Below are 20,098 nucleotides of genomic sequence, written 5' to 3' on the forward strand. Positions count from 1 at the left end.
AACACAATGTTTGACATTAAGAAAAAATGAAGTTTGCAAAACTATAGCTGTCACATGTGCCAAATTTCAAGTCAGATGCTCAAAAGCTGAGGGAGTTAGGTGAATTCACAATATCATTATATGATTTTCTTTCAAAATATGCTGTCACCATGTTAGAGCTCACTAATGTCAACAATAATCGACCGCTAATGTCATAACAACCACTAATGTGGTTGTCGCATCTTCAAGCTATATGCTTATTTGACGACAGTCTTCTGAATTTACACTCCCAATACATGTGCCATAATTCAGTCAGATCATTTGATTTTCTTTATTCCGAGTGGTTCCCAATCGATGTGTTCTCTTAGCCCGTTTGATCTGTACACGTATATCTCAGTTTTATATTCGGATGTACACACTGCATGTTCCATTGTCTCGTAAACAAAAAGAAATGACTGTACTTCATTTTTATAATATCATGATCGATGCAGAACATTCTTCATAAATTCATTTGAATTTGGATCGTGCAATATCATAACAACCTCTAATGTCATAACATGTCGACGACAAAATGTCGTAATGACCACTAATGTCATAACATGTCGACGACAAATGTCAAAATCGGATTAACAACAAATGTCATAATACGTCGACGACTAATGTCAAAATTCCCATTTTTGCTGCAAATGTCACAACACGTCGACCACAAATGTCAACATTTCAAAATTTACTGCAAATGTCTTAACGCGTCACAGGGGAGAATCCAGGAATTCCGTAAAGGGGAGGCGCCTTTACAAAAGTAACCCCTCCTTCATTTTCTTTCTCTTTTTTTTTCCTTTTAAACAAAAGAAATAAAACGAAAAAAAAAAATAAGGGGGATGGGGTTGCGCCAGCCTTTTATTTTGAAAGGTGTCTCCCCTTTACGGAATTCCTGGATCCGCCCCTGAAATGCAAGCAATGAGTTTTGACAATTGTGGATGATGCAATCGCGAATCGAGAGGGAGCGCATCCCCCTCTGGTGCCCCTTATATTCTTGTTAAAACAACAGAAGTAAAAAAAAAAAAAAAAAAATGGGGGCGGGGGAGGGGGTGCGCCAGCTTGTACTTTTGTAGAGGGGCGGCGCGGCGCCCCCCCCCCCCTCCGTCTCTTATATTTTTGTTATAACAAAAAGAAATAAAATGAAATAAAATGAAGCTGGTTGCGCCAGCTTTTGATTTTGTATAAGGCGCCTCCCCTTTATGGAATTCCTGGATCTTCCCCTGTGACACGTTATGACATTTGCAGTAAATTTGGAAATTTTGATATTTCTGGTCGAGGTGTTATGACATTTGTGGTTAATCCGATTTTGACATTTGTGGTTAACGCAATCGCGGATCGAGAGGGGGCGCTTCCCTCTCTTGTACCCCCTCTCTATATTTGTTAAAACAACAGAAATAAAAAGAAGAAAAGGGGGGGGGGGGGTTCACGCCAGTCTTTGATTTTGTAAAGGCGGCACGCCGCCTTTACGGAATTCCTGGATCCTCCCCTATGACGCGTTATGACATTTGCAGTAAATTCGAAAAATTTGACATTTGTGGTCGACGAGTTATGACATTTTGTGATTAATTCGATTTTAAATTTTGTCGTCGACGTGTTATGACATTAGTGTTATGGCCATTATGACATTTGTCGTCGGCGTGTTATGGTGATATCATAGTGGTTGTTATGACATTACACGATCCAGATTCAAATGAATTTATTAAGAAGTTTCTGCGTCGATCATGATATTACAAAAATGAAATACAGTCATTTCTTTTTGTTTACAAGAGAATGAAACATGCAGTGTGTACATCCGAATCTAGTCTTGAAGTTATTAAATGTGGCGTCCCTCAGGGTAGTATATTAGGACCTTTACTTTTCATCATATTACATAAATGATTTTTGTAGATCATCCGACATACTTTCTTTTATACGTTTTGCCGATGATATTTTCTTCTCCCACCAAAATCCAATCACTATGACTGTTAATTCCGAATTAAAAAAAAGTGACTCAATGGATAAGAGCCAACAAATTATTACTGAATCTTCAGAAAACTAACTATATGTTATTCAGTAAGTCTATAGAAGTTTTACCCACAGATATCATCTTTGATGACGTTCACTTAGAGCGTGTATCTCATATAAAGTTTCTCGTTATTACAGTGGACGATAAATTTTCGTGGAAGCCTCATATTATTAATATTAGTAAAATAATTTCGCGTTATATTGGTATTATTAATAGACTTAAATCTCATATCCCGTTGTCTTCTTTGCTGACGTTGTATTTTTCATTAATATTACCTTATTTAAATTATGGAATCTTAGCATGGGGTATAGTGCCCATCATACTTTATTAGATAGATTATTGTTATTACAAAAAAAGGCACTTCGTATTATTTGTGGCGTTTCTCCACGTTCCCATGCAGATCCATTATTTGTTAGATATAAGATTTAAAAAACCAAAGATTTGTTTTTCTTACAGCTGGGTCAGTTTACGTTTAATTATAACACAAATGCACTTTCCAGCATTTTTGATTCAATGTTTCCCCGAAATCAATATTTTCATAATTATCCCACCAGGCGATCAAATGAGTTTCATTTACCCCTTCTGAGAACATTATTGGCTCAAAATACATTTATATACACTGGCCCTAGATTTTGGAATTCTTTAAGTAGTGATATAAAAAAATTCTTTATCTTTGAATTCGTTTCAGCGTAAGTTAAAATATTTTTTGTTGAACTCATATTAAGATATATACGATTCATTACTTAGCTGGTCTTTACAGCCTAAGGGTTCATCGTCAATCATTGATTTCATCATTGTGTATTTTTTACATTATCTTATTTGTATACACTTTGCTCGGCTGACTGAGCTGAAACACCTTAATTCCCTCTTATGATCCCGATGTTTAGCGTGTTGGCTTTCCTTTCATTTCCTTTTTCTTTCTCTCCTTCCTTTCCATTATTCTTTTGTGTTTTATTACTGTCATGGTATACCCTACTGTAAAGTCATGTAATGGCGTTGTGTTTCTACTGTCTTGTTCTCTCCTGTCTTTGTTTAAAAAAAAAAAAAAAAGTTTAATGTATTCACAAGAATCCTTTGAGTGGTTCACAATTTACAAGCATGCTTTTCAGTGAACCTCTCAGTTCTTTCTTTTTTTCCCCTCCAAACATAACTTTGTATTCTGCCGGTGTGCATGTATAATTTCCTTTTTGTTAACCATTATCTACCATGTAAAGTCGAATACATGCCTATGTTATATCTTCTGATTCATTTCGTGTTATATTTGACGAAAAAGAAAGAAGGAATGAAATAAATGAAATGAAATGAAAATGAAATGAAATGAATATAAAATTGAGATATACGTGTATTGACAGATTAAAGAAAAGAGTATAATGAGAGAACGCGTCGATAGGGAACCACTCGGAATAAAGAAAATCACTGACTGAATTAACGGAGTGTATAAATGCAGAAGACTGTCGTCAAGTAAGCATATAGCTTGAAGATATAATACGGCAGTCACATTAGTGGTTGTTATGACTCTACTGGTCGATTATTGTTGACATTAGTGGGCTCTACACATGGTGACGGCACATTTTGGATGAAAATCTTATGCAATGATATTGTGAATTCACCTAAATCCCTCGGATTTTGAGCATTTGACTTGAAATTTGGCACATGACCACGTGACAGCTATGACATATAGTTGTGCAAACTTCATTTTTTCTTAATGTCAAACATTGTGTTGACATGGTAACAGTATTCTTAATGAAAATCATAGAAATTGCTGATTTACTGACTTTACTCACTCAAGTTTTGAGCACTTGACTTGAAATATAGAACATGTGACTATCAGTGAGCATAGTAACGCATTTTTGTTAATTTTATAGTTTTTTATTCAATGGTGAACAATACATTGTCATAGTATTTTTTATAAGAAAAGCATATATACAAAGTGATCATTGCCTGTTGAGCTAACTGCCTCAGTGTTTAGTTTTGGGGATATTAATCACATTGAGTGATAGTTCTAGTTTGTACCACAATACTTCTTGGATATTGGAGGATCCGATTACATCTGTAGTATACCTTCATGAAAAAAAGTGCTTGAACATAAAGAAGTGAATAAAGTGCATAATGACTTCATGCAACAGTGGTGTAATTTTCCTAGATAACATGTGACTGTACATGTTTCTAGACAAACTGATCAATGTATATAGAGAGTAGAAAGTGGTCTTGTAAACAAACATTGTAAAGTTTAAGAATCAGAAAGAGAGAATGGGAGAGACAGAGAGAGTATGAAAAACAAATAAATTGTATGATATATATAGGCTAATTCAAGCAGTGATCGAGGAAGGACACACGAGTCATGAATTTGAAAAAGGAGGGGGTCCGAGAGAGGTCGGAAAATGAATATGCAGAGTGAGTCTTTGAAACTAGTATGAAGGAAAGAGGGACAGGTTTGAGAAACAAAATAATATACCATCAGTAATGAAGATAGATTTGGGGGCCTTTAATAGCAACAGATATAACAGGGGGTTGGGGTCTGAGAAATAAAGTTAATACATGTACATACAATGTATATATAGAGGGGGTCTTAGAAACATAAATCATGTGATATGAGAGGGAGTCAAGAGAGATAGAGAGAGCTTGTATTTGGAACAAATACTATGATGTATGGAGAGACGGGAGATGAGAGACGTTTTGGAAAGAAGAGAGTGAGCGGGGTCTGAAAGACAAATACAGTACTTTGATACAATGTATTAATTTTAAAATGAGAAAAAAGGCAAACATTTTCCAATGTATATATGATGTTTGTTCCATTCAGGTGTCATTAGATTTAAGCGATCATGTTATTTCACAACTCTCTGACATGTACATGCATATGCACCAGCTGTAGCCTATTCCATTACTTTCAACTACTCTCCCTTCAAGCTTTCCATCCATGCTCTTCTTCTCCACTCCTTTTCCCTTCAATCTTTCCTGTCAATATCTAAATTATCAATCAACGGAGATGGAAAAGTGTTACATTATATACTTACATTCTGTTAGATTACTCGTCATGTGTATAGGCCTATTGTGTCGTTATGCGTTTCAATATCGGGGGGGGGGGGTGGATTGGCTGCACCTTCAGTCCCCCCCCCCCCCACATTTCAGTAAACGCAAACGTGTATAGGCCTACAATTTACAAAGGCGAAAAATGACCATCTAAATGTAATTCTTTGGGAGTATGCTCAGCGCCCCTACATCCCTTTAAAAATCACTCCAACCTGTATATATATATGAATATAAATGAATATATATATATATATATATATATATATATATATATATATATATATAATATTCGGTCAGTGTAGCCCATATACACCCCCATCATACACCAATAAATGGTCTTCCATGGAATGTACCCTCATTTGACGAGATATCACAGAATATTCATTGCTTTTTTTATTTCTTTCCTTATGATTCTCTCTCTCCCTCCCTCTCCTCCTGGTCAGATTTTTTGTTTTGTATTGTTTTCTTTTTCGCACTCTCACTCGTTTACATACATGTACTTGGATGCAGGTCTACCACGGCGAGCAAAACTTTCACAGCGCGTACACACACTCACTGATGAACGTGTACGAATCGCGAGCGGAGGGTTCAGTGCTCACAGAACTCTTCGCAACCAACAACCCTAGTGGAGTAAGCATAGACGCATCACGAGCGGTTTCATCGAATTAGATTGCGAAAAGCCACAGGCTTGCGTGTAAATAAAAAATACGCCACCAGTACCACACCACAATGACGTCTGTTGCGACACGGATTGTCGCCTCCTGCTCGGGGCGACAATCCGTGACGCAGGAGGCGACAATCCGTGACGGGCGCTGGCGGCACGGATTGTCGCCCCCGTCACGGATTTTCGCCTGGCGACAATCCGTGACGCTTGTGCAGTTCCCAGTTTTTGACCTCGAATGCGACAATCCGTGTAAGCAAAAAAAATTGTAACGACACGGGTTGTCGCCCCGTCACGGATTGTCGCCCTGGGCTCGGGGTGGTTCCTCCGGTGTTAAGCTTTGGTGGGATGGGTATGACTGGTAAGTTATGCGTATGTGTGTGTGTGTGTGTGTGTGTGTGTATGTGTGTGTGTGTGTGCGTGTGTGTGTGTGTGTGTTGTGTGTGTATATTGTGAGCTCCATGATATGTGGTGTGCATGACGCAAATCTCTCGTTTGAAGAGGCTACACCCCAGTAAATAATGCCAGTGCATATCTTGGCAATCAATGACTTAAAGTCAAAGATATAAAACACCTGTTTCTTGACCCTGGCCTAATCTAATACCCCTTTCCCGCTGCCCGTCTCGGTGAACCACCGAGAGGTTCCCCGGTGAATTCACCGGGGAACCTCTCGGTGAAAGTTTCAGTGCCATCGTTTCACACTGCTCTCGGTGAAACTTTCCCCTAGACGGGTTTTCTGCTCGCAACGTGGGTGATCTTATGTACTTGAGTTTGTTGTGCATCTGCGATTTGTTTTTTTCGATCCCATGTTCAGCAAGTTTTTGGAGGAGGGACTCGTACGCGGTGCCAGCGTCAGCCGACGTCCCGCTCAGTTCTTCGTTCACTGCTGCCTCGCTACGTAATTGAAGTAACAATCTCTCTTCGTCTTTGGTCCACGCTCCAGCCATTTGCAAAATTCCCTCAAATTTCAACAGTACAAAACGTCAACGGATTTCTCCTGCACACTGTAAACCCAACACTTGACGAGAAAAGCACAAAATATGAAAAAATCAAGCAAGAGGCGGACTGTATCACTATCAGACTTTACTGGAAGAGTTAAGAGCTAGACACTAGAGGAAGACGAAGAAGGAGGAAGCATCAAAGCGATCAAGTACATTGTAAACCTATATCAGCTTTGTATACATGGCGTGCTAATTAAACAATACAATGCACAGCACGATGGAAAACAATGCTGTCGCACTGTGAACGCCACATTGCACACGAAACGACATACTATGTAGTGTCGTGTGTATGTTTACAAACAAGAATTACTAGAGCCCTGTACGTGTGGATTTGGGAGGTCGAGTGCGAGCTAGCTAGCTGAAAACGTGTGCATGACCAGAAACAAGACATGACCTTTGACATAATCTGCATATTTTCCCCGGTGTTTCACCGAGACAACCTTTCACGCTGGGCGCTCTCGGTGAACCACCGGGTGATTTCCCGTTGAACTATCGATGTTTACCCAGGACGCTTCTCGGGTAAAAATTGCCCAAAATTTCATCGGTGTTTCACCTAGGCTTCCCCTAGGTTTCAACCGAGTTACCTTTCACACTGCGGGGTTCCCCGGGTGCCCCCGGGTGCCCCCGGGGAAGATTTCCTTCAGCGGGAAAGGGGTATAAGCATCAGTCATCGCCACAGCGCCACAGGAGGGGGGGGGGGCACCGCGAGAGGAGGAGATTGTTTTGGTTTTGGCATGGGCCATGTAGCTCCATGGTGCGTGTGTGTGTGTGTACGTGTGTGTGTGTGTGTGTGAGTGTAGACATTCAGCGTATGCAGACAGAGCATGCCTGTACTGTAGTGACCGGAACTATTGTCATTCCATTTTGCTCTCACCTTCTCCCTCCCCCATCTCTCCCCCCTCTCCCTCCCTCTCTCCCCCCCCCCTCTCTCTCTCTCTCTCTCTCTCTCCCTCTCTCTCTCTTTCTCAATGATCCAGTCAGCAGGCTGATTGTAACCAGGGAGGTAGTCTCACCTCCCCGTTGCAACTCACTGCCAAATAGCACATTGTCAGCACCGGCAAACTGGCAATGCTCTCCTTCTTATTCCTGTATTTTCGTTATTTACGGGTCGATTTTTTTCGTTCGAAATGTAAAATGGATGACCATAGAATTTCTCAATAGAATATAAAATTGAAAACTTTAGAAAGGATAGAGAAAATTGAGTTCACTTTGAATGGTCTGCCACAGGCAGATATCCTTATCATGCTCTTACGTAATACGACAGCTGCTTTCTCAATGATCCAGTCAGCAGACTGATTGTAACCAGGGAGGTAGTCTCACCTCCCCGTTGTAATTCACTGCCAAATAGCACATTGTCAGCACCGGCAAACTGGCAATGCTCTCCTTCTTATTCCTGTATTTTCGTTATTTACGGGTCAATTTTTTTCGTTCGAAATGTAAAATGGATGACCATAGAATTTCTCAATAGAATATAAAATTGAAAACTTTAGAAACGATAGAGAAAATTGAGTTCACTTTGAATGGTCTGCCACAGGCAGATATCCTTATCATGCTCTTACGTAATACGACAGCTGCTGGAGTCATCAAACCCTGGCTTGGCCTCCAGGTTTGTCACGCCTGAGCAGAAAGTTTATTTGCAATGGACAAGTACTTCGACTCCCAACTCCCAAACGACAAATATACGCACCCCACTTTGGGTAACTGGGGTTGGGGACTCGCCTCAAACAAGAGATTGACGGCATGGTATGATTTGTTGTGTGTGTGTGTGTGTGTGCATGTGTGTGTGTTTGGAGTATAACAATACAATATGTAGAAACTGTGCATGTGTGGTGGTTGTATAGTGGTAGTGGTTTGTTTGTCTGTGTGTATACGTGTGCCTGTATGCTTACGTGTGTATGTGGAATATAGTGACGCTACTGTGGCAATACAAACGCCTTCAGAGTGTATGAGCACGTGTTTAAAGAATTCACACAAGCGTTGATCTAAAAATAGTGTGGGTGTGTCAACCAATATCAGCGGTGAGGCGGGCTAGGCGAGAGAGAGACCGAGAGAAAATACATACGAGGGAGGTACCCTCCCCAAATGTTATTTGTCTTTGTTCATTTTTCACTGCAGTCATTTTCTTCCATCAGTCTTATAAACTAGAACGTCCATACCACTATTCTTTGTCCCAGAATAGGTTTGGCATGCTTTATGCATGAGCGAATAATTTCCAAACGCCGTAAAAAAATTTGTCAATCGTTAGTTGATTTTAGCACAAACGAACTGCCATTGCACATCGCTAATACATACGTAATACAAACACCAACAAACACTCAAACAAATCCTCATAATGCAAATAAACCAACTCTACACTTTTTTTCCTTGATATTTATTGATTTCATTGAAATCATTCATAAATCGATCCATTCTGGGTGTAACATGAACAAAAAAGTTACAAATGGCAATTCGAAACACAAACAAATCCATTTTTCAATTCATACCACAAATAATCTCACTTTAACATAGATAACTCGATTATAGACCAACCCTACTAATAATTTCTTCACGAGAAAGTTTTGACATTTATGGCCCTACTAAACCTATATTCCTTGAATATATTGGTTTGGATCATGTAACACCTTCTTACTTACAAGGGCATATACATAAAAAACACAAATACATTACACAAATCTAGAATGAAATCAGTAATTAAAAAAAAACCCGACCACCCCCTCCCCTCCCCAACCGAAACAAATCTAGGGCCTACATCTATCCTAAATATCAAATCCTACCAACATCTGTCATACCATTTATAACTATCTTTCTTCAAATCCAATCCCCAACCCACCAACCCCTGATTAAACAAAACCTATATCATCCCACACCCACATTCACCAACCCAAATACATACATACATACACATACACACACACATGTGTATTTATGTATGCTTTTCTTAATGAACCCTATCTGTGCGAATGTAGAATGGTTTATAGATATAATGATTATATAAAATGAGCACAGCACGGCACATGTCGATTCAGACAAACCCTGTAAGTAAATGCCATGTTTTGCAGTGCACCATTTTTGTTTTGTGTTTGTGTCATTAGTTTAGAACAATTTGATGCTATGTATCAAATGGTAACATATAATTTTAATTGGATTAATTAGTATTGAAAGTTTTGTATTATGTAAACCGAAAGGAATAAACTATGTGAAAGGAAGTTTCACTGGGAATGTAAATGTGACGTATAATGACCCCTGACAGATTGTCAACGAAAGGTCCACCAAATTTAACTTTTTGTATAACTCTGACGGATAATAAGACCGTACATAACGCCAGGTCTTTAATACCTCGGCATATTTCCTCTCAAAAGAGGCGTATCTGTCTGAATGTAGAATTGCTCGGCAGAGTGATTACACCAAATGAGCACTGCATGACGCATATCACTTCTCATTCAAACCTTAAGGAAATGTTATGCAGTGTACCATTTTATTTATTTATTTATTTTGTATAAGTACTGTTGAACAATTTGATTTTTGATAGTTGTATAGAGTTACGAGTGGTAATATAGAATTTTCATTTGAGCAACTGGCATCAAACATATTTCATTATTCAAACGAATGATTATAAAAGAAACCAAATTCAACGGATATGTGAATGTGACGCATAATGACCCCTGGCAGATTATCTAATGATATATTTTTTATGTGTGTGTGTGTGTCCTAGCAAAAGGTCTGCCAAATTTGTCTGTTCTTGTCCTTCCATTTTATCCTCCTGGTTGGGACAATCCTTGAATTTGTCCTCCCGTGGGATATAGTAACGTCATGTTTGATTTTTGTATGAGTACTTTTTCCATGCCAATCCTGAATTGGATTAATACCACAACTCAGTTATATGTTATGTGATGTACATGTAGTTATTGCTGATAATCCTGACAAGGTTTAACCAATGCGTGTGCATGATCCCGTATATAGCACCTTTGTCCAAACGCTTGACATCACTACATGTTTTGTTTGTTTGTTTTTTATGGGCTTTTAATCTGTTTAGTCCCCCGAATTGGATGGAGTCGAATGACCCCGTGCTCTTGCAATCAACTCCTTTCCTTTTTCCAATTTCCTAATAATTTTTTTACACGAACGTACCCGCAACTAAACTCTTACATCTTCATTGTAGATGATAAAACCAGGGTGGTGCACCACGGAGTTGATCTTGTATAAAACATACAAAGTTCTGCATTTTGGATTTGAATGATTTTACGTGTAAAGCAATCCGTCACTTTTCCACACCATGTATAGTAATGAGGTACATGATGAAGCATGCTCCTGCACCTGCTTATTTCTTGGGTCTTTCTTCTGCTTGCTCGCTTTTCTTCATTATTTTCTTTTATTTCTTTTCTCTCTCTCTTTCATTGAAACCAGTCGTAATCTGTACAAACGCAACAGGTGATTCCATTTGGTCATTACCCCCAGGGAGGCACGCTTTACACCATTTTGGGGTGAGGAAGTAGACAACTCAATAGGTTTGACTCAATTAACACGTTATGTAATCCCGAGCCTGATGGAGCGGGGTATCGCTCTGACTGATCCTGTTTTGCTTTGTCAGTTGCTAGGTGTTACTTTCACTCCCAGTACACCGTATCTGATTTGTATGGCATTATTGTTGTTAGAATGTGTTAATTCGACTTGGAAGCACGTCATATATTTGACAGATGATCTACAGCTTTATTATTTTGATTGGTCAATAACACTTAAAGGACCTTATTTTCGTGTTTGCCCAGCAATGTGTCATGCATAATAACCCAAATACCTCTGTTTGTTCATTTCGTTGCCTTTTAATCAAGACGATATTCACAATGTAGCGTGCTATGTTCGTGCTTTCTTTCTCTTGTTCACCCTCTCTTCCTTTTCATTAAGAAATAGCTGACAATCTGAATGGTTCTTTCGCACCTTGTTATGACCATGATCTTCGTGACGATTACTTGTGACATGAGATTGGATTTTTTTCTCTCTGTTCATCCTCTGAAAAGGTGGCGTGACATCGCCTGTCAGTTCAGTGAACTGCGAATGTGTGTAACGATGTCACGTATATTGTAATACGAATCTTGGAGATTGGAAGTAGCAGTGTTGCGTATTGTAATCCCGAGTTCAATTGGAAAGGTGACATGTCTTTATACCGGGTGTTACTTATATTCCCTCTTTACTCTTAACAAATTGAATTTGAATTGCATTGACTTAATGCTTTTGCTTAGGATGCAATGGCACGCCACGAATTCGGTTTTACTTTCATTTTCCTTTTGAAATTAGGGTAACCAAACTGCAAGCCTAGTTTCATTAAGATGAGGTGCTTCCAGATTCTATTACATTATAATGTAATGGATGTTTGACTGCTACCTTGTTGCTTTTTCCGCGGATTGTTTTAATTCGTCCCTTCTCCTTTGTTAGGAGAATTCTTGTTTCAACTCTGAGTTGGCGAATAATTTGATTTTTATTGAATTTATAGTTTGGGTTCGGCAAACCTTGATGGGGTGGGAAGGGCTCTCTTTTTTGCATGTTGTTCGCTACTCATGAATATGAGCTATAGAATTATGTGTAACAAGCTGTATTTTTTTCTTGTCTTTGTGTTGTCCTTGTTTATCGTCGGTACTCTGCTCTCTTGTAACCCTTGCACATTGTCTTCTCCTGCTTCTCTCTCCCCCTTCTACTATTCCATTCTTCTCGCAGCGTTGCTCGCATTCTTCCGTTATCCCTTTTCTTCCGTTCCTTGGGTCATTGCCTTGTGCACTCGAACACACTCTGCATGGTTCTCGCTGAAACTCGAGTTCGGTCTTGCCATTCATCCTTTATATTTTAGATGATGCGAATTGAAAACTTCGCTTTCAGTTCATTTGTGTGCGCGCCATATGAGGCGACCCGATTTTTTGCTCCTTCAAAACGTCACATTTGTTCACATTCTTGCTGGGAAATTTGGTATCATCTATGCAGCAACTGTGACTGGATACCTCAAGGATACTTTCTGACCCCTTTTTGAAGAATGCTCTTCAGCATATTCATCTGAGATTTGTCATTCTTTTTTCCATCTTGATGCCTGACATTTCTGTGGAGTCTGCTTTGTGTCCCACATGTGGAAATTGGTGTTGGACAGTTTTGGGATCTACTTGCACTGTGTCCCACATGTTACAACTGAAGTTGCGAACTTGGAGTGCACTCTTACTGCTATTCACCAATCACCATTCATGTTCAGTGGTGCATCAGTGGTTGAATGGAGCTTTGTTGTACTCTTAAGCACAATCATTAGAGAGTTCTTTGTCACTTTTTTTTTTTTCAGCTGGATATCTGACATTGCTCTGCAATTCATTTCAGTAATGCCCTTGCACAATCTTGCTGTCAATTCCACTCATCATACAGTGGATAATGCTGCAGTATACAAGCTCTGAGCTGTATTCCATCAGGAGGCACATGAGCTATGAGCAAAGGAGACTCTCTGCCTCAGATTTCAACAGGCTATTTGATCTGAATATTAACCCTATAAAGCCAAAGCTATTTTGACCCCTTCCAGGCCCAAGGGGGGGGGGGGGGGGCACATTGTGCCCCCTATATAACTTCTTTATTATATGATGTATGACCGTCATATTTGGTACATGGGTAGAACAACTCATACTCTACATGACCCAACATTTGAAATTTCTCAAGGTCATCCACTGAGGGCGCTATTTACCAAAATATACAGAAATACATAGGAAATACGCTAAAATTGTGTTTTTTTCTTTTTATTTCTTTATCCCCAGTATATATGTTTTTATTTCATATCAATCATTTTCATATTTACCAAAAAGGAAAAGCAAGTCAAACTTCACTATTTGTTATGGTTGAAATTTCTCAAGGTCAACATGTGGGGGCGCTACTCGTTACAATATAAAGAAATATATGAAACCTATGATGTATTGCTTGGAATGGGTACATATATTCATATCACATTTCATATTTCCAAAATATTGAAATTTTGAGTTTGCAGATTGATAATATGATAAAAAATGATATTACAGGCAAAGCTTGTGTGAAGATAACACAAAATAAAAGGGTAGTCTTTGGAAAATGCTGTATTTCTGATTATTTCTATTATATCTATTGTTTGATGCCTATGTCACATAAAAAATAAAGGAACTAATAAGAAGACCATTTCAGGGTAATTCACAACCATAATTACTTCACATTTTGGTCCTTCAGCAAATTACAGCCAAGAAAACCCCCATTTCATCCATTGTTATATTGTTAAGTGAAATTGGAACAGAAAATTATTCAAAATCTGACAGACATGGTTGTCAATTTACGGTTGCCATGGCAACCAGCAATATCGGACATAGCTAAATTATATATCAAAATGTTTGCAATAAGATTTTAGGAAAAGTCACCAAATTTTTTTGAAATCGAGTAAAGGGTGTAGGAGTGGCAAACGAAAATATGGTAGGGGGGGCACAATGTGCCCCCCCCCCCCTTGGGCTTTATAGGGTTAAGAGACCCAGATATGGGCACAGAGGAATCCGGGGTGGTGAGAGGAGACAACAAAATGTCAATCAACAACACAAGGGAGGTGTAAATGGGCAACTGAAGGTAGGATTGATAAATTGTCAGTCTTCACGTAATAAATCTGACCTTATTATTGTTCATTTGACGGATCATGACTTAGACATCCCGGCATTGACTGAGACTTGGCTACAAGAAAATGACTGTGTAGCTGCAGGAAATATCACACCCGCAGGATATAGTCTTATCAGCGTTCCTAGGGAACATCGGAGAGGTGGTGGGGTTGCTCTGCTTCATAAGTCCAGTCTCACTGTACAGCCTCAAGATTGTGGTCGTGACAAACCCGGATCCTTTGAAGTGATTGAATGTAGCGTGAGTTCTGACAGTGTTGGTCTCAAATTAGTGATCATTTACCGCTCTCCGCCTTCTCCTAAGAATAAGTCCAGCTTTACTGACTTCATGCAAGAATTCTCTTCTCTTTTGGATAAGTATGCTCTTTTCACAGGCAAATTACTTATACTTGGAGATTTTAATGTCCATTGGGAGAATGAGAATTCTGTTGAGACAAGGTGACTTACGTCGTTACTTAAGGACCATGACCTTCAGCAGTTTGTGGATGGGCCAACCCATGAGTCTGGCCATACATTGGATTTAGTTATTTCACGGGTTGGAGAAGAGTGCTTGGAGACTGTTGATATAGGTGAGTCTCTGTCAGACCACTCAGCTATTCACTGTAAGTTGCATTTTCAGAAGCCAAAGGCAGTTAAGAGAAAGTTTCAATTCCGTAGGATAAAGGCAATTGATTCCACCAAGTTGAACACGGATATTCAGAAGTCTGAGATATTATCATCAGATACATCACAATCTGCTGAGACTCTGTTACTTCAGTACTGTACAGTTATGGAAGAACTCCTCGATAAACATGCACCACACCGTTCCTGTGTTGTCACTGATCATCATGTCATTCCTTGGTACAATCAAGATATAGCTGATGCCAAGCGAAAGCGACGTCAACTTGAGCGGAAATGGAGAAAGACAGGGTTATCTGAGGATAAACACCGTTTCAAGGAACAGAGGAACATCACTCAAGATTTGTTCAAAGCGGCAAAGTCTAAGTTTTGGAACGACCTCATATTGGAATGTGGTTATGATCAGAGGGCCCTGTATGGCGTTATCAGCCAACTTCTCCATCAGAAAACTCCAGCAACAAAGAAACTGCCACAAGATATACCTGATGCTGACCTCGCCATTGATTTCTCTCAGTTTTTCACTGGAAAGGTTGAGAAAATTCGGGAGCATATCATGCTGGTATCTCGACCACTAGACCATGAACAGCATGCACAGAAGTTGTCACTCACCCTGATATCATCATCAGGTATTATTGATGCTCATATGTCCGTGATGCCTCCTACTTGTCATGAGGAAGTCAAGCAAATAATTCGCAAGACCCCTGCAAAGACATGTCCACTTGACCCAGTGCCTACAGCTCTTGTTAAGCAACATTGTGATCTCCTAGCCATACCTATCACTGGTTTGATCAATGCATCATTGCGCGATGGAATAGTCCCAGACAACCTGAAGCTTGCCTATGTTACGCCAGATTTGAAGAAATCTACACTTGACAACAATGACCTAGCCAGCTATCGCCCAGTGTCAAATCTACCATTCCTTGCCAAAGTGATGGAGAAAATTGTAGCTAGTCGCCTGACAGCTTATCTGCAAGGTAATGATCTCTATGAACGCCTTCAATCGGCATACAGGAAGAATCACAGCGTTGAGACAGCACTTTTGAAGGTCTCTGATGACATCCTTACATCAATCGATAACAGAAAGGTAGTTGCCCTTGTTTTACTTGACTTGACAGCTGCCTTTGACACTGTTGACCATACTGTCCTTCTGGAGAGACTGAGGAAAGATTTTAGAATCGATGCAACTGCTCTCCAGTGGCTCAGGTCCTACCTCAGCAACAGAAGACAAGCTGTAGTCATCAATGGGAAGATGTCCCCTGAGACCTCCCTTCGCTATGGAGTACCACAGGGCTCAGTCCTCGGTCCATTGCTCTTCACACTCTACATTACCCCTCTTGGCTCTATCGTAGAGCAACATGGCCTTGGTGCACATTTCTATGCCGACGACACCCAGCTTTACCTCACTTTTGATCCCAAAGTTGGAGGTGCTGAAGAATGTGCAACTGCTGCTGCTGGGGCCGCCATTGAGGAGATTCGCAGTTGGATGAACATCAACTTTCTGAAGCTCAATGACAAGAAAACAGAGTATCTGCTGCTCTCATCTCCACATATGAGGAGCAGTATCACTGGTGCTCCAGTTCTAGTCGGTGACGAAGCTATATCTCCCAACAACAAGGCTAGAAACCTTGGTGTAGTCTTTGACAGAGCAATGAGTATGGAGAAGCACATATCACATGTCTGTCAGTCAACATACTACCAACTCCGCCGGATTGCAGAGATCAGGCACTGTCTTACACGAGGTGCTGCAGAAAGTATCATCCATGCCCTGATATCATCTAGACTGGACTTCTGCAACTGTCTTTATGCTGGCCTACCACTAACATCAATCAAACGCCTCCAGGCTGTACAGAATGCGGCTGCGCGCCTTCTTACCGGCACCAAGAAGTCTGACCATATCTCTCCAATACTTCGTGAGCTTCACTGGCTGCCAGTGCAACGCAGAGTACAGTATAAGATCTTACTGCTTACTTATAAGGCTCTCCACAACTTGTCTCCTGGCTACGTGTCTGAGCTTATCAGTGTACGTCAGCGACGACCAGGGCTACGCTGTACTGGACTGACACTCCATGTTCCCAATACTCGCCTAAAGATGTATGGGGATAGAGCCTTCTCTTCTGTTGCACCACGTCTGTGGAACTCGATACCAGTTCAGCTTCGGAATTGCAGCAGCCTCAATACATTCAAGTCTGCACTGAAGGCTCGTCTTTTCCGGCAACTTTGTGAATGATATGTGACACTTTTTGGGAGCTGGGCGCCTTTGAATGTTTCTAACAGATAAATGGCGCCATACAAATGCTGTTTCATCATCATCATCATCACTAAATAACGACGAATTTTTTGAAATGTTTCATCAAGATCCAGTATCATACACAGTTAATGACTCCCAAAATGATGAGTATCCTGCTGTTTATGATTTCGATTTCTGTGAAACAGATGTAGAATTTGATGAGGATAATAATGAACGATATTTAAGCTCCAAGTGTTATACTATGAATCAATTCAAATCTTTAACCGGACTCACCGATTGTTTTTCATTATTGCATTTGAACATAAGGAGTTTGAACAAGAATTTTGATAAATTCTGTTGTTTTTTGGATAATACTCATGACATATCTTTTTCTATAATAGGTCTTACTGAAACATGGATTACTCAGGATTCTGCTTCCGCATATTCTCTTCCAGGCTATGATTTTATAGAGAATAGTAGACGCGATAGAATGGGCGGAGGTGTTGGTTTATACGTTAAACAAAACCTTGATTACGTTATACTAAAAGATTTAATTTGTATGAACGGAATCGTTGAATCATTATGTGTTGAAATCAAGGTCGCCCATGCCAAAAATATACTTGTATTTATAATGTATAGATCTAATTCTAACACCCAAGATTTTTTTTGGATTATTTGCAATGTCTATTCCATAATCCAATATTTCATAATAAAGACTGTTATATTATGGGAGATTTCAATATAGATTGATCTAAGTTTCAAACAATGAATACTGCTCAATCTTTTCTTGATATTATGATGTCCACATTTTTTTTTTTACCCCTTATAACCAAACCAACTCAAGTAACCAATCACTCGGCAACTCTTATTGATAATATATTTTGTAATATTAACCCCGTACCGGTCTCCGGTATCATCCTTTCAGATTTATCAGATCATTACCCTATTTTCACTCACATTCCCCTTCAGAAAAAAAAAAAAATCACCATAAACGACCCGGTGTCAACTTTCCGGAAGGTGACACCTGGAAATATAGAGAGGTTGCAAAATGACCTCGGTAATGTGGATTGGTCTTTTGTATATAATACCGAAAATACAAATGAGGCTTATGACTTGTTTATGAGTACTTTACTTTCGGTTATGGATAAGCATGTTCCTGTTGTTAAAAAGAAATCCAGAAATTATAAAAGATCCCCTAGATTTCCATGGGTATCCAAGTCCTTACTGCGATCAATCAATCGAAAGAATAATTTGTATTATGCTGACAAAATTAAACGTACCCAGCAATCTCATGATAAATACACTTTATATAAAAACGTCCTCACTCAAATATTACGTTATGGGAAACGGAGATACCTCACTACTCAGATAAGTTTGTTTAAACATGATGTTCAAAATACTTGGAAAGTTATCAATATGGCTATCAACAAAAAAAAAGGATAAACCCCGTATTACATCAATTAAACATGGTGATGTATTTGTTGATGATGTTTCCTCAATAGTTGATATTTTCAACCAGTATTTTTCATAAATAGGAAGTAATCTTGCCCAAAATATTCCACATAGTCATCTGAATTTTCAAGATTATTTAGAAGTCCCCAATCCAAGCTCATAGTTTTTCGTGCCTTTGCATAGAAATGAATCATTAGATATAGTTCAGAATCTGAAAAATAAAAAAAAGCTCTGGATATGACTGCATTGATAATGTCTTTTTGAAAAGTATCATTGATTATATTGTTGATCCACTTGTATATGTATTTAATCTGTCTGTAAGTAATGGCGTTGTCCATGAGGCTATGAAAGTCTCCAAAGTAATTCCCGTCCATAAAAAAGGGGGAAAGGGAAGATATCTCCAATTATAGACCAAGACCCCGTTTACAGTGCGGGGCCGGGCTCGGCCGTGGCTCGGCCGCGGCCGAGTCCGGCCTCAATTGCGCGGCCGAGCCTCGCAATTTTGTCCGTTTACACTGCTGGGCTCGGCCGCGCTTTTGATTCAAACCTTTCAATATTTTGTCGTAGTGGCGCTCTGCTTGTAAACAAACGCAATTTGGTATTGTCTGGTTTTCAGACCCTTTACCAAATGAATTCCGTGGCGACGAAGTCGCCGTTCGGGCAAAGGCCTTTGCCGAAGGAAAAAAATCCTTTGCAGGACAAAATCACCTTAAACTATACTAGTTTTCGACGTTGAGGGGGTTAATATCCTGAATAGCGAAAGATACAGGCGGAGGGTTTGGAAGCCAGACTAAAATTGGCCGCGCAATTGGCCGCGCATTTGGCCCACTTTGCGTTTACACCAAGAAGAGGCAGGGCTCGGCCGCGGCTCGGCCGCGGCTCGGCCGCGGCTCGGCCGCCGGCAGCGGCCGAGACCACCTCCAGAGCGAGGCCAAATGCGAGGCCAATTTTGGCCTCGCATTTGGCCTTTTGCGCGTTTACACTGAAGCGGGGCTGGGCTCGGCCGCGGATCGGCCGCGGCCGAGCCTCGCACTGTAAACGGGGTCCAATATCCCTGCTAACCTCTGTTTCGAAAATATTAGAAAAGGTTGTTTACACCAAGCTTTTGAAGTTCTTAGACACCCACGAAATTATTTCTGATTATCAATTCGGATTTCGGCAAAAGCATTGCACATCTCATGCAAAATTATGGGATACTCGCATGGGGAAACACTTTTTCTACTTATACAGAAAGAATATTATTATTACAGAAAAAAGCTCTTCGTATCATTTGTCACGAATCGTGGAGAAGTCATACTAATAATTTATTCCACGAAAATAATATTTTGAAAATTCATGATCTTTATCGTTTGCAATTAGGACAATTCATGTATAAACTCACCAACCATTCTCTCCCCCTTTTGTTTGATTCCATGTTTTTAAAGAATGAAACTGTTCATGCATATCCAA

At 39.8% G+C, this 20,098-nt stretch overlaps 1 protein-coding gene across 1 annotated transcript in view; it reads left to right on the forward strand.

Moving 5' to 3' along the window:
• The window catches only part of LOC140235700 (uncharacterized), a 272,960-nt gene that overhangs the window by 54,844 nt on the left and 198,018 nt on the right, over positions 1 to 20,098 (forward strand). The gene's annotated exons all lie outside the window — the stretch shown is intronic.

The sequence above is a fragment of the Diadema setosum genome, chromosome 12 (genome assembly GCF_964275005.1).
Source record: "Diadema setosum chromosome 12, eeDiaSeto1, whole genome shotgun sequence".
Lineage (NCBI taxonomy): Eukaryota > Metazoa > Echinodermata > Echinoidea > Diadematoida > Diadematidae > Diadema > Diadema setosum.